Here is a 10,628-nt window from a genome sequence, read left to right on the forward strand (position 1 = left end):
AGGACCGCAGGTGTCGGTGATCAGTGTGTGAATGCGTCGGGAGAAACATCGAAACATCGAAAATAGGAGCAGGAGCAGACCTTTCGGCCCTTCGAGCCTGCTCCACCATTCAATATGATCATGGCTGATCCGAATATCAATTTCAATACAATTTCCACACTCTCTCTCTCTCCATACTGCTTGATGCATTTTCTGTCTCGAAATCTCTTCAGCTCCTTCTTAAATCTATTCAGTGACTTGGCCTCAACAACCTTCTGCGGTTGATAATTCCACAGGTTCACCACCCTCACATTGAAGAAATTTCTCCTCACCTCATTCCTGAATGTCCTACCCCGTATCCTGAGTCTGTGACCCCTCGTTCTGGACCCACCAGCGAGGGGAAACATCCTCCCTGCATCTAGTCTGTCGAGCCCTGTCAGAATTTTATATGTTTCAATGAGATCCCCTCTCATTCTTCTAAACTCGAATGAATACAGGCCAAGTCGACTCATTCTCTCCTCATTCGACAGCCCTGCCATCCCAGTAATCGGTCTGGTGAACCTTCGCTGCACCCCCTCTATGGCAAGTATATACTTTCTTAGGTAAGGAGACCAAAACTACAGACTATACTCCAGGTGTGGTCTCACCAAGGCCCTGTATAACTGCAGTAAGACATCCTCGCTCCTATACTCAAATCCTTTTGCAGTGAAGGCCAACATCCCATTTGCCTTCCTAACTGCTTGCTGAACCTGCATGTTTGCTCTCAGTGATTGTTGTACAAGGACACCCAGGTCCCTTTGTACATCAATATTGCCCATCTATCACCATTTCAATAATATTCTGCCTTTCTGTTCTTACTTCCTTCACATTTATCCACATTATACTGCATCTGCCATGTATTTGCCCACTCACTCAACTTGCCTAAATCGCCTTGAAGCCTCTTTGCATCCTCCTCACAACTCACGATCCCACCTAGTTTTGTGTTGTTAGCAAACTTGGAAATATTCCCTCTTCCAAATCATTGATATATATTGTGAACAGCTGGGGTCCAAGCACTGATTCCTGCGGTACCCCACTTGTCAGTGCCTGCCACCCCGAAAAAGACACATACATTCATGCTCACTGTTTCCTGTCTGTTAACCAATTATCAATCCATGCCAGTATATTACCACCAATCCCATGTGCTTTAATTTTGGACACTAATCTCTTATTTCGGACTTTATCAAAGGCCTTCTGAAAATCCTAATAAAGCACATTCATTGGTTCTCCCTTTTCTGTTCTACCTCAAAAAACTCCAGTAGTTTTGTCTAACATGATTTCCCTTTCATAAATCTATGCTGACTTTGTCTAATCCCGTTAACATGTTTTAACTGTGCTGTTATCATATCCTTTTTTACAGACTGTCGCATTTTCCCTACTACTGACGTGAGACTAACCGATCTGTACTTCCCTGCTTTCTCTCTCCCTCCTTTTTTTAATAGTGGGGTTACATTTGCCACCCTCCAATCCGCAGGAACTGTTCCATAATCTATAGAATTTTGGAAGATGACAACTAATGCATCCATTATTTCCATGGCTACCTATTTTAGTACTCTGGGACGCAGGTTATCAGGCCCTGGGGATTTATCGGCTTTCAGTCCCATTAATTTCACCAGCACTATTTTAAAAAAATACTAATGTCCTTTCATTCCTTCTTTTCACTAGTCCCTTGGTTCCCCAGCATTTCTATTGATTATATGATTATATGATTAATTACACTGCCATTTCTTTGCTCCTCATTATAAATTCTCCTGTTTCTGACTGTAAGCGATCTACATTTGTCTTCACGAATCTTTTTAGTTTTACATAATGTGATCAATGTTTTAATATGGCGGGGGCGCGGAGGGCAAAGGAGAGCTCAGCACTGTCGGTGTCAGTAATCAGTGTGTTAATGGGGCGGGTTTCGAATTGATCTCGGGGCTGTAGGTGTCGGAGATCAGTGTGTTAATGGGGCGGGTTTAGAATTGATCCCGGGACTGTAGGTGTCGGTGATCAGTGTGTTTATGGGGCGGGAAGGAGCGGAGATCCCGGGACTGTAGGTGTCGGTGATCAGTGTGTTAATGGGGCGGGTGGTAGCGGAGAACCCAGGACTGTCGGTGTCGGTGATCAGTTTGTTAAGGGGGCGGCTGTCGAGGTGATCATACAATAATGGAACCTTAGATTCTAACAGCAGAGGTGTAGGCCATTCGGCGTCTCCGTGCCTGTGCCTGTTCATTGAAAGAGCCGTCTAATTTACTCCCACAACCCGAACCCAGCAATTTAGTTGGCTTCGACTACATGTCCGATTGCCTTTTCAAATATCCTCCGGCACCAGTTTCCATCGCCCTTTCAGTTGGTGACAAAATTCTCCTCGTTTCCCCTCTAGTTCTTTTGCCAATTATTTGAAATCTGTGACCTTTTGTTACTGACCCACTTGCCACAGGAAACAGCTCCGACCTACTTGCTCTATCAAGACCCTTCATCATATTGAATGCCTTTGTTTTGTCTCCCCTTTAACCTTCTCTGCTCTAAGGAGAAGAACCCCAGCTTCTCTACTCTGTACTCCTCTGTACTCTCTCCAAGGCCTTGACATCCTTCCTAAAGTGAAGTGCCCAGAATTGGACACAATGCTTCAACTGAGGCCAAACCAGTGATTTATAAAGGTTGAGCTTGACTTCCTTGTTTTTCATTGTATGCCTCCAGTTACAAAGCCAAAAATCCCATACGCTTTCTTAACTGCCTTATCAACTTGCCCTCCCACCTTCAAAGATTTGGATTTCCCCCCCGGTCCCTCTGTTCTTGCTCCCTCCTCAAATTAGTCCCATTTAGATTATACTGCCTCGCCATGTTGTTACTCCCAAAGTGCATCACTTCACACTCATTAAATTGCATCTGCCATGTGTCTGCCCATTTCACCAGTCTGTCTGTGTCCTCGTGATGTCTGCAACTATCGTCCACACCATTTACTACGTTGCCAAGTTTTGTATTACCCGCAGACTTGGGAATTGTACGACTGAAACACAAGTGCAGGTTATTTCCATATAACAAGAAAAGCAATTTTCCTAATACCGATGCTTGGGGGACCCCACTGCTTCTCTCCAGTCAGATCAACATCCGTTCACTGTTACTCTCTGCACCCTGTCCCAGAGCCAATAATGTGCTCAAGTAAACACGTCCCTTTAATCCCATGCACTTCTATTTTCCGAATCTGTTCAAAGTTTGCAGAATACGAAAGTCGGAAATGTAGTAAATAATGTCGAGGATCGTAACAGATTCAGGAGGACATCGACAGACTGGGGAAATGGGCAGACAGATGTCTGCTGAAATTTGACAAAGAGAAGTGTGAAGTGATGCATTTTGGTCGGGGTAATGAGGAGAGGCAATATCAACTAAATGGGTCAATTTTAACGTGGGTGCAGGAACAGAGAGACCTGGAGCAGTATGTAGACTAATCTTTGAAGGTGGAAGGACAAGTTGCGAAGTCTGTTAATAAAGCTTATGGAACACTGGGCTTTATTAATACAAAAGCAAGGAAGTTGCTCAAACACCTAATCTCAATGGTATTATTTTGAGGGGGGAGCAAGAGGCCTGAAACTATTTTCTTCAACACCCAAACCAAAATTGAGCAAATTTTCCCAGTACTTATTCTCGGTTTGTATCAGCTTTACACATCCTGCACCAATCTCCTTCCCTGCAATAACCCTTCTTTACCCTCGCAGTTCTGCGAGCGCTCTGTCCACACGGCAACCTATTCTGATATCAATCAAAGAAACCATCCCCACCAATCTCAGCTCTTTTAGAAAGCTGCCAATCAGATCATTGATTGCTAAGCTGAAGCAGCCAACTTGGTGGAGATTGAAAGCAATGTGGCCTAAAATGGATGGAACAGACACAAAGAAAAACAAGATTAAAGAGATAAATAGATAAATTAGAGAATATGGAAGAAAGCTGAGGAGGAGGCGAAGTAATATTTTAGAACTATATTTAAATCGATGAACTATATTATATTAATATTACAGTACTCAGGCAACTCCGAAATTCCCACCAGCATTTTTTATATTAAGTATTTCTTGAGATTTAGCGTGTAAGGTGAAATGTTAAACAATTGGCCAGAGCAGGGATGCTGTCATTAAAAGGGTGAAAGGCACCTTGAAACGGAGATATCAGTTAAAATTCAGCCGGATTCTATTCCCACCACCTGCCCAAATACTGTGTGCAGCCATTCAGGCTTCGTTATTATAACAGCAACAACAACTTGTATAATACAACTCCTTAAATGTGGAAAAAACATCCTGAGGGGATTCACGGTGGGGCGAGAGAAAAGATAAGACAAGGAAGGAGATATTAGGAGAGGTGACCAAAAGCTCGGTCGAAGAGATGGGTTTGAGGAAAGCGGGCTTTTTGCTCTCCAAATTGGAGGAGAGGGAAGTGAAAGGACAACGCAAAAATACATCGACCTGGAAGGAATTAGATTGACTTGACTCATTCTGATTCATCCCGACCTCGATTGCATGGGGTGGATTTATCTATATACACATCACAGGAAGTGGAAGAAGAGGTCTGCGTTTTGGGCAATTTTCTGTATTTTCTTTTTGAATGTTTTGCTTCGCATTGAAAAGAAACGAACTAGGAAGTGTTTGAAGAGGGGTAGGGGGAGGAAATAAGACACAACAAGGCCTAATAAGGGAGCGTGAATCATATTTAATCAAAACCCCCATTGCCTGGCCGAAGCTTTGATGCAAAACTCATCCTGTGGAGTACTGAGCCTGGGCTGTTCCATCTGTCTGAGGTGGAGAGATCTCCTCCACCCGTCCAGTCCGCAAAAGAAGACAACATCGGCCAATGGGAAAGTGTATCCCACCCAACCCACCGTTCCCTAATTCTTCAGCTACCCACCCTCCTTCCCTCATTTCCATAGAACCATAGAACATGTACAGCACAGAAGGGGGCCATTCGGCTCATCGTGTTCGCGCCGGCTCAAAGAACAACCAGGTGCCCATTTTCATCCCACCTTCCAGCATCCGGTCCTTAGCCCTGCAGCTAACAGCACTTTTGGTGCAGGTCCAGGTAATTTTTAAAGAGTTGAGGGTCCCTGCCTTTACCACCAATTCGGCCAGCGAATTCCATACACCCACCACACTCTGGATCAAAACGTTTTTCTTCATGTCCCCTCTGATCCTTCCGCCAATCAGCTTAAATCGCTTTTAGTGCCTCCCACTGGCTTGTTACTGATTATTACTCAAGTAATTGTGTCCAGTCCACTTCTGCCAAATCACCTCTAAGTTCTGTAAATTTGCCTTCCCACAATTTAAAACGTTTACTCCTGATTTAATTCTGTCCTTTTCCATAATAGAATCATAGAATCATAGAATCATAGAAGTTTACAACATGGAAATAGGCAGTTCGGACCAACATGTCCATGCCGCCCAGTTTATACCACTAAGCTAGTCCCAATTGTCTGCACGTGGCCCATATCCCTCTATACCCATCTTACACATGTAACTGTCCAAATACTTTTTAAAATACAAAATTGTACCCGCCTCTACTACTGCCTCTGGCAGCTCGTTCCAGACACTCACCATCCTTTGAGTGAAAAAATTGCCCCTCTGGACACTTTTGTTTCTCTCCCCTCTCATCTTAAATCTATGTCCTCTCGTTATAGACTCCGCTACCTTTTAGAAAAGATTTTGACTATCTACCTTTTCTATGCCCCTCATTATTTTATAGACTTCTATAAGATCACACCTAAACCTCCTACTCTCCAGGGAAAAAACGTCTCAGTCTATCCAACCTCTCCCTATAAGTCAAACCATCAAGTCCCGGTAGCATCCTAGTAAATCTTTTCTGCACTCTTTCTAGTTTAATAATATCCTTTCTATAATAGGGTGACCAGAACTGTACACAGTATTCCAAGTGTGGCCGGACTCGTGTCTTGTACAACTTCAACAAGACATTCCAACTCCTGTATTCAATGTTCTGACAAATGAAACCAAGCATTCTGAATGCCTTCTTCACCACCCTATCCACCTGTGACACCACTTTCAAGGAGCTATGAACCTGTACTCCTAGATCTCTTTGTTCTTTAACTCTCCCCAACGCCCTACCATTAACGGAGTAGGTCCTAGCCCGATTCGATCTACCAAAATGCATCACCTCACATTTATCTAAATTAAACTCCATCTACCATTCATCGGCCCACTGGTCCAATTTATCAAGATCCTGCTGCAATCCTAGATAACCTTCTTCACTGTCCACAATGCCACCAATCTTGGTGTCATCTGCAAACTTACTAACCATGCCTCCTAAATTCTCATCCAAATCATTGATATAAATAACAAATAATCGCGGACCCAGCACCGATCCCTGAGGCACACCGCTGGTCACAGGCCTCCAGTTTGAAAAACAACCATCGACAACTGTCGTCAATCCAATTTTGTATCCAATTGGCTACCTCACCTTGGATCCCGTGAGATTTAAACTTATATATAATGTTAAAACTAACTGAATTGTGGTCACTATGCCCAATATGGTCACAAAATGACACTTCACCAAGTGCCCATCTTCATTTCCCAGGACTAAATCTAGAATTGCATCCCATCTTGTTGGGCTTGTCACGTACTGGCTAAAAAATATTCCTCGACACCTATTATGAATTTTGGGCCCTCTGTGCCCCTCACACTGTTTGAATCCCAGTTGATTTTAGGGTAGTTGAAGTCCCCTACTATTATTGCTCACTTATTTTTGCACTTCGAAATTTGCTGCATATTTGTTCTTCCATCTCCCTTTCGCTATTGGTTGGTCTATAGTACACTCCAAGTAGGGTGACTGCACCTTTTTGATTTCTTAGCTCAACCAACATGGCATGGATTGATGATCCATTCAGCATATCATCACTTCTCACAACTGGAATTGATTATTTAACCAATATTGTGACCCACCCCCTCAATTTTTATCACCCACTCTCTCCTGCCTGAAAAACTCTATATCCAGGGATATTGAGCTGTCAATTATCCCCCTCTTTAAGCCAAGTTTCCGTTATCGCAAAGATACCACGCTGCCATGTGCTCATCTGTGCCCTTAGCTTATCTGCTTTGTTTGTAATACTCCTTGCATTGAAGTATATACCCTGTAACCCCTCAAATTCCTGTGCTGAACACTATTTAACCTTTGCTTCTTTTGCCTTTCCGAGTCGCTAAAAAACGTCACTAACTGCATTTCTACTTTCCGTTTCCTGGTCTGAATTTCTCCTATCTGTACCTGCCCTTTGGTTCCCAAACCTTTTGCCATACTAGTTTAAACCCTCCACAACACAACTAGCAAATGCCGCCACGAGGAAATTGGTCCCGCTTCTGCTTGGGTGCAACCGTCCAGCTTCCACAGGTCCCGCCTTTCCCAGAATCGGTCCCAGTGGTTCAGGAATTAAAAACCCTCTCTCGTACACCAACTCTCAAGCCACATCATCCTCCAATACAATTTAAATATCTGCACAGTGAGACAGAGAGTTTGAAGAGACAGAGACGCTCACATGCCATCTTACAATACATTTTGAATACCCGCACAGTGAGAAAGAGAGTTTAATGCAACAGAGACACTCACAGAGTCCTTCAATACACCTTAAAAACCACGGCAGTGAGACAGTGCCTTTAAAGATACAAACAATCACACTTCATCCTCCAATACACTTGAACTACCTGCACAGTGAGACAGAGAGTTTAAAGATAGACGCAATCACACACCATCCTCCAAATACACTTTAAATGCCTGAACAGTGAGACAGAGAGTTTAAAGATACAGAAGCACTCGCACCGTCTTCGAATGCACTTTAAATACCTGCACAGTGAGACAGAGAGTTTAAAGGCACAGAGACACTCACACCATCAACCTCCAATACACTTTAAATACCTGTAAAGTGTGACAGAGCTTTTAAAGATACACACAATCACATATCATCCTCCAATACACTTTAAATATCTGTACAGTGAGACAGAGATTATAAAGATACACACAATTAGACATCATCCTCCGATACACTTGAAATACCTGCGCATTGAGACAGAGAGGTTAAACACTCAGGGACACTCACATCATCCTCCAAATACACTTTATGACCTGCACAGTGTGACAGAGAGTTCAAATATACAGAGGCCCTCACACCGTCCTCCAAAACACTTTTATTATCTGCACAGTGCGACAGAGAGATAAACGATACACACAATTACACATCATCCTCCAATACACTTTAAATAAATGTACATTGATACACAGTGTTTAAAGATACACACAATCACACAGCACCCTCCAATATACTTGAAATAGCTGCAAAGTTAGACAGAGAGTTTAAAGATACAGAGACTATCGAAACATCCTCCAATACACTTTAAATACCAGGGCAGTGAGACAGGACCTTTAAGGATACACACACTCACACATCATCCTCGATGCTGAGACTGTCGTGGATAGCACGTTCAGTGAGGTGGTCACACTGCATGTAAAGATTACGCAGGCAGAAAGGAAATGGGCGCCCGCCAGGCAGAGTAAAAGGACTACGCAGGTAGAGCAGGGGTCCCCTGGGGCCATCTGCCTCTCAAACAGATATTCTGCTTCAGATACTGTTGGGGGATATGGCTTATCAGGAGAAAGCAGCAAGAGCCAGGTTCGGGGAACCACGGGTGGCACTCCTCTGCTGCAGGGGAGGAAGAAGAGTGGCAGGGCTCCAGTGATAGGGGATTCAAATGTCAGGGGAACAGATAGGCGTTTCTGCGGCCGCAAACGTGACTCCAGGATGGTATGTTGCCTCCCTGGTGCGAGGGTCAAGGATGTCACGGAGCAGCTGCCGGGCATTCTGGAGGTGGAGGGTAAACAGCCAGTAGTCGTGGTCCATATTGGTACCAACGACATAGGTAAAAAAAGGGATGAGGTCCTGCAAGGTGAATTTAAGGAGTTAGGAGATAAATTAAAAAGCAGGACTTCAAAGGTAGTGATCTCTGGATTACTACCGGTGCCACGTGCTAGTTAGTATAGGAACAGGAGAATAGACAGGATGAATGCATGGCTGCAGGGATGGTGTAGGAGGGAGGGCTTTAGATTCCTGGGACATTGGGACCTGTTCTGGGGAAGGTGGCTCCTGTACAATCGTGACGGCTACACCCGAGCAGGACCGGGACCAATATCCTCGCGGGGGTGTTTGCTGGTGCTGTTGGGGAAGGTTAAAACTAGAGTGGCAGGGGGATGGGAACCTGAGCGGGGAGTCAGAAGAGAATAAAGTTGAGAGCAGCAAGAGAGGGGAAGACCCAGGGGAAATCTACAATACAAATAATACAAGCAGTTGTTCCAGAACAAGTGAAAGGGAAAAGCGGAGAGCAGCAGAAAGAAAGTGTACTTTAGGCACGACAGATAAAATACAAACTAGAAGGCGTAAGGCGATTAACCCAGCATCAAAGCTGTGGCAGGGGGTTGGGAACCTGAGCAGGGAGACAGAGGAAAGCGTGTCAGGAAGGGACAGAAGGTATGGAGTAAAAGGTAAAGTGTTAAAAAAGGAAAAAGCAGGAACTAAGTGTCACAAAACATATCTGAAAGTTCTTTATCTGAATGCACGCAGCATTCGTAACAAAATGGACGAGTTAACGGCACAAATAACTACGTATGGGTATGATCTTGTGGCCATTACAGAAACATGGCTGCAGGGTGAAAACGAATGGGAATTAAATATGCCAGGGTATTTAACAATCAGGAAGGACAGGCAGGAAGGAAGGGGAGGTGGGGTGGCTATGTTAACAAAGGAAGGAATCACTGTAATACAGAGAAATGATATTGGGACAAAGGATCAGGACAATGAAACAGCTTGGGTAGAGATAAGGAATAATAAAGGGAAAAAAAAACTCGTGGGCGAAGTATATAGGCCTCCTCATAGTTGCAACTCTGCTGGAAGAAGTATTAATCAGGAAATAGTCGGGGCATGTAATAAGGGATCAGCTATAATTATGGGGGATTTTAACTAAGATATTAACTGGACAAATCAAATTGGGCATGGCAGCCTTGAGGAAGAGTTTATTGAGTATTTCTTGAGCAGTATGTAACTGATCCTACAAGGGGGCAGGCAACCTTGGTCCTGGTCCTGTGCAATGAGCCAGGATTAATTAATAATGTCCAAGTTAAGGATCCCCTTGGAATAAGTGACCATAACATGGTTACATTCCATATCCAATTAGAGGGTGAGAAGGTTGGTTCTCAAACAAGCGTAATGAGCTTGAATAAAGGAGACTATGATGGTATGAGAGCGGAATTGATTAAAGTGGACTGGGAAAATAGATTAAAGTGTAAGACGGTACATGAGCAGTGGTGTTCATTTAAGGAGTTATTTTACAACTTTCAAAAAATATATGTTCCACTGAGGAAAGAAGGGTGTAAAAGAAATGACAGCCATCCGTGGCTAAGTAAAGAAATTAAGGATAGTATCCGACTAAAAACAAGGACATATAAGGTAGCCAAACTTAGTGGGAGGATAGAAGATTGGGAGGTCTTCAAAAGACAGCAAAAATTAGCTAAAGGATTGATTAAGAAAGGGAAGATAGATTATGAAAATAAATGAGCAAAAAATATAAAGACAGACAGCAAGAGTTTCTATAGTTATT

The sequence above is a fragment of the Heptranchias perlo genome, unplaced genomic scaffold, assembly GCF_035084215.1.
Source record: "Heptranchias perlo isolate sHepPer1 unplaced genomic scaffold, sHepPer1.hap1 HAP1_SCAFFOLD_90, whole genome shotgun sequence".
Classification (NCBI taxonomy): Eukaryota; Metazoa; Chordata; class Chondrichthyes; order Hexanchiformes; family Hexanchidae; genus Heptranchias; species Heptranchias perlo.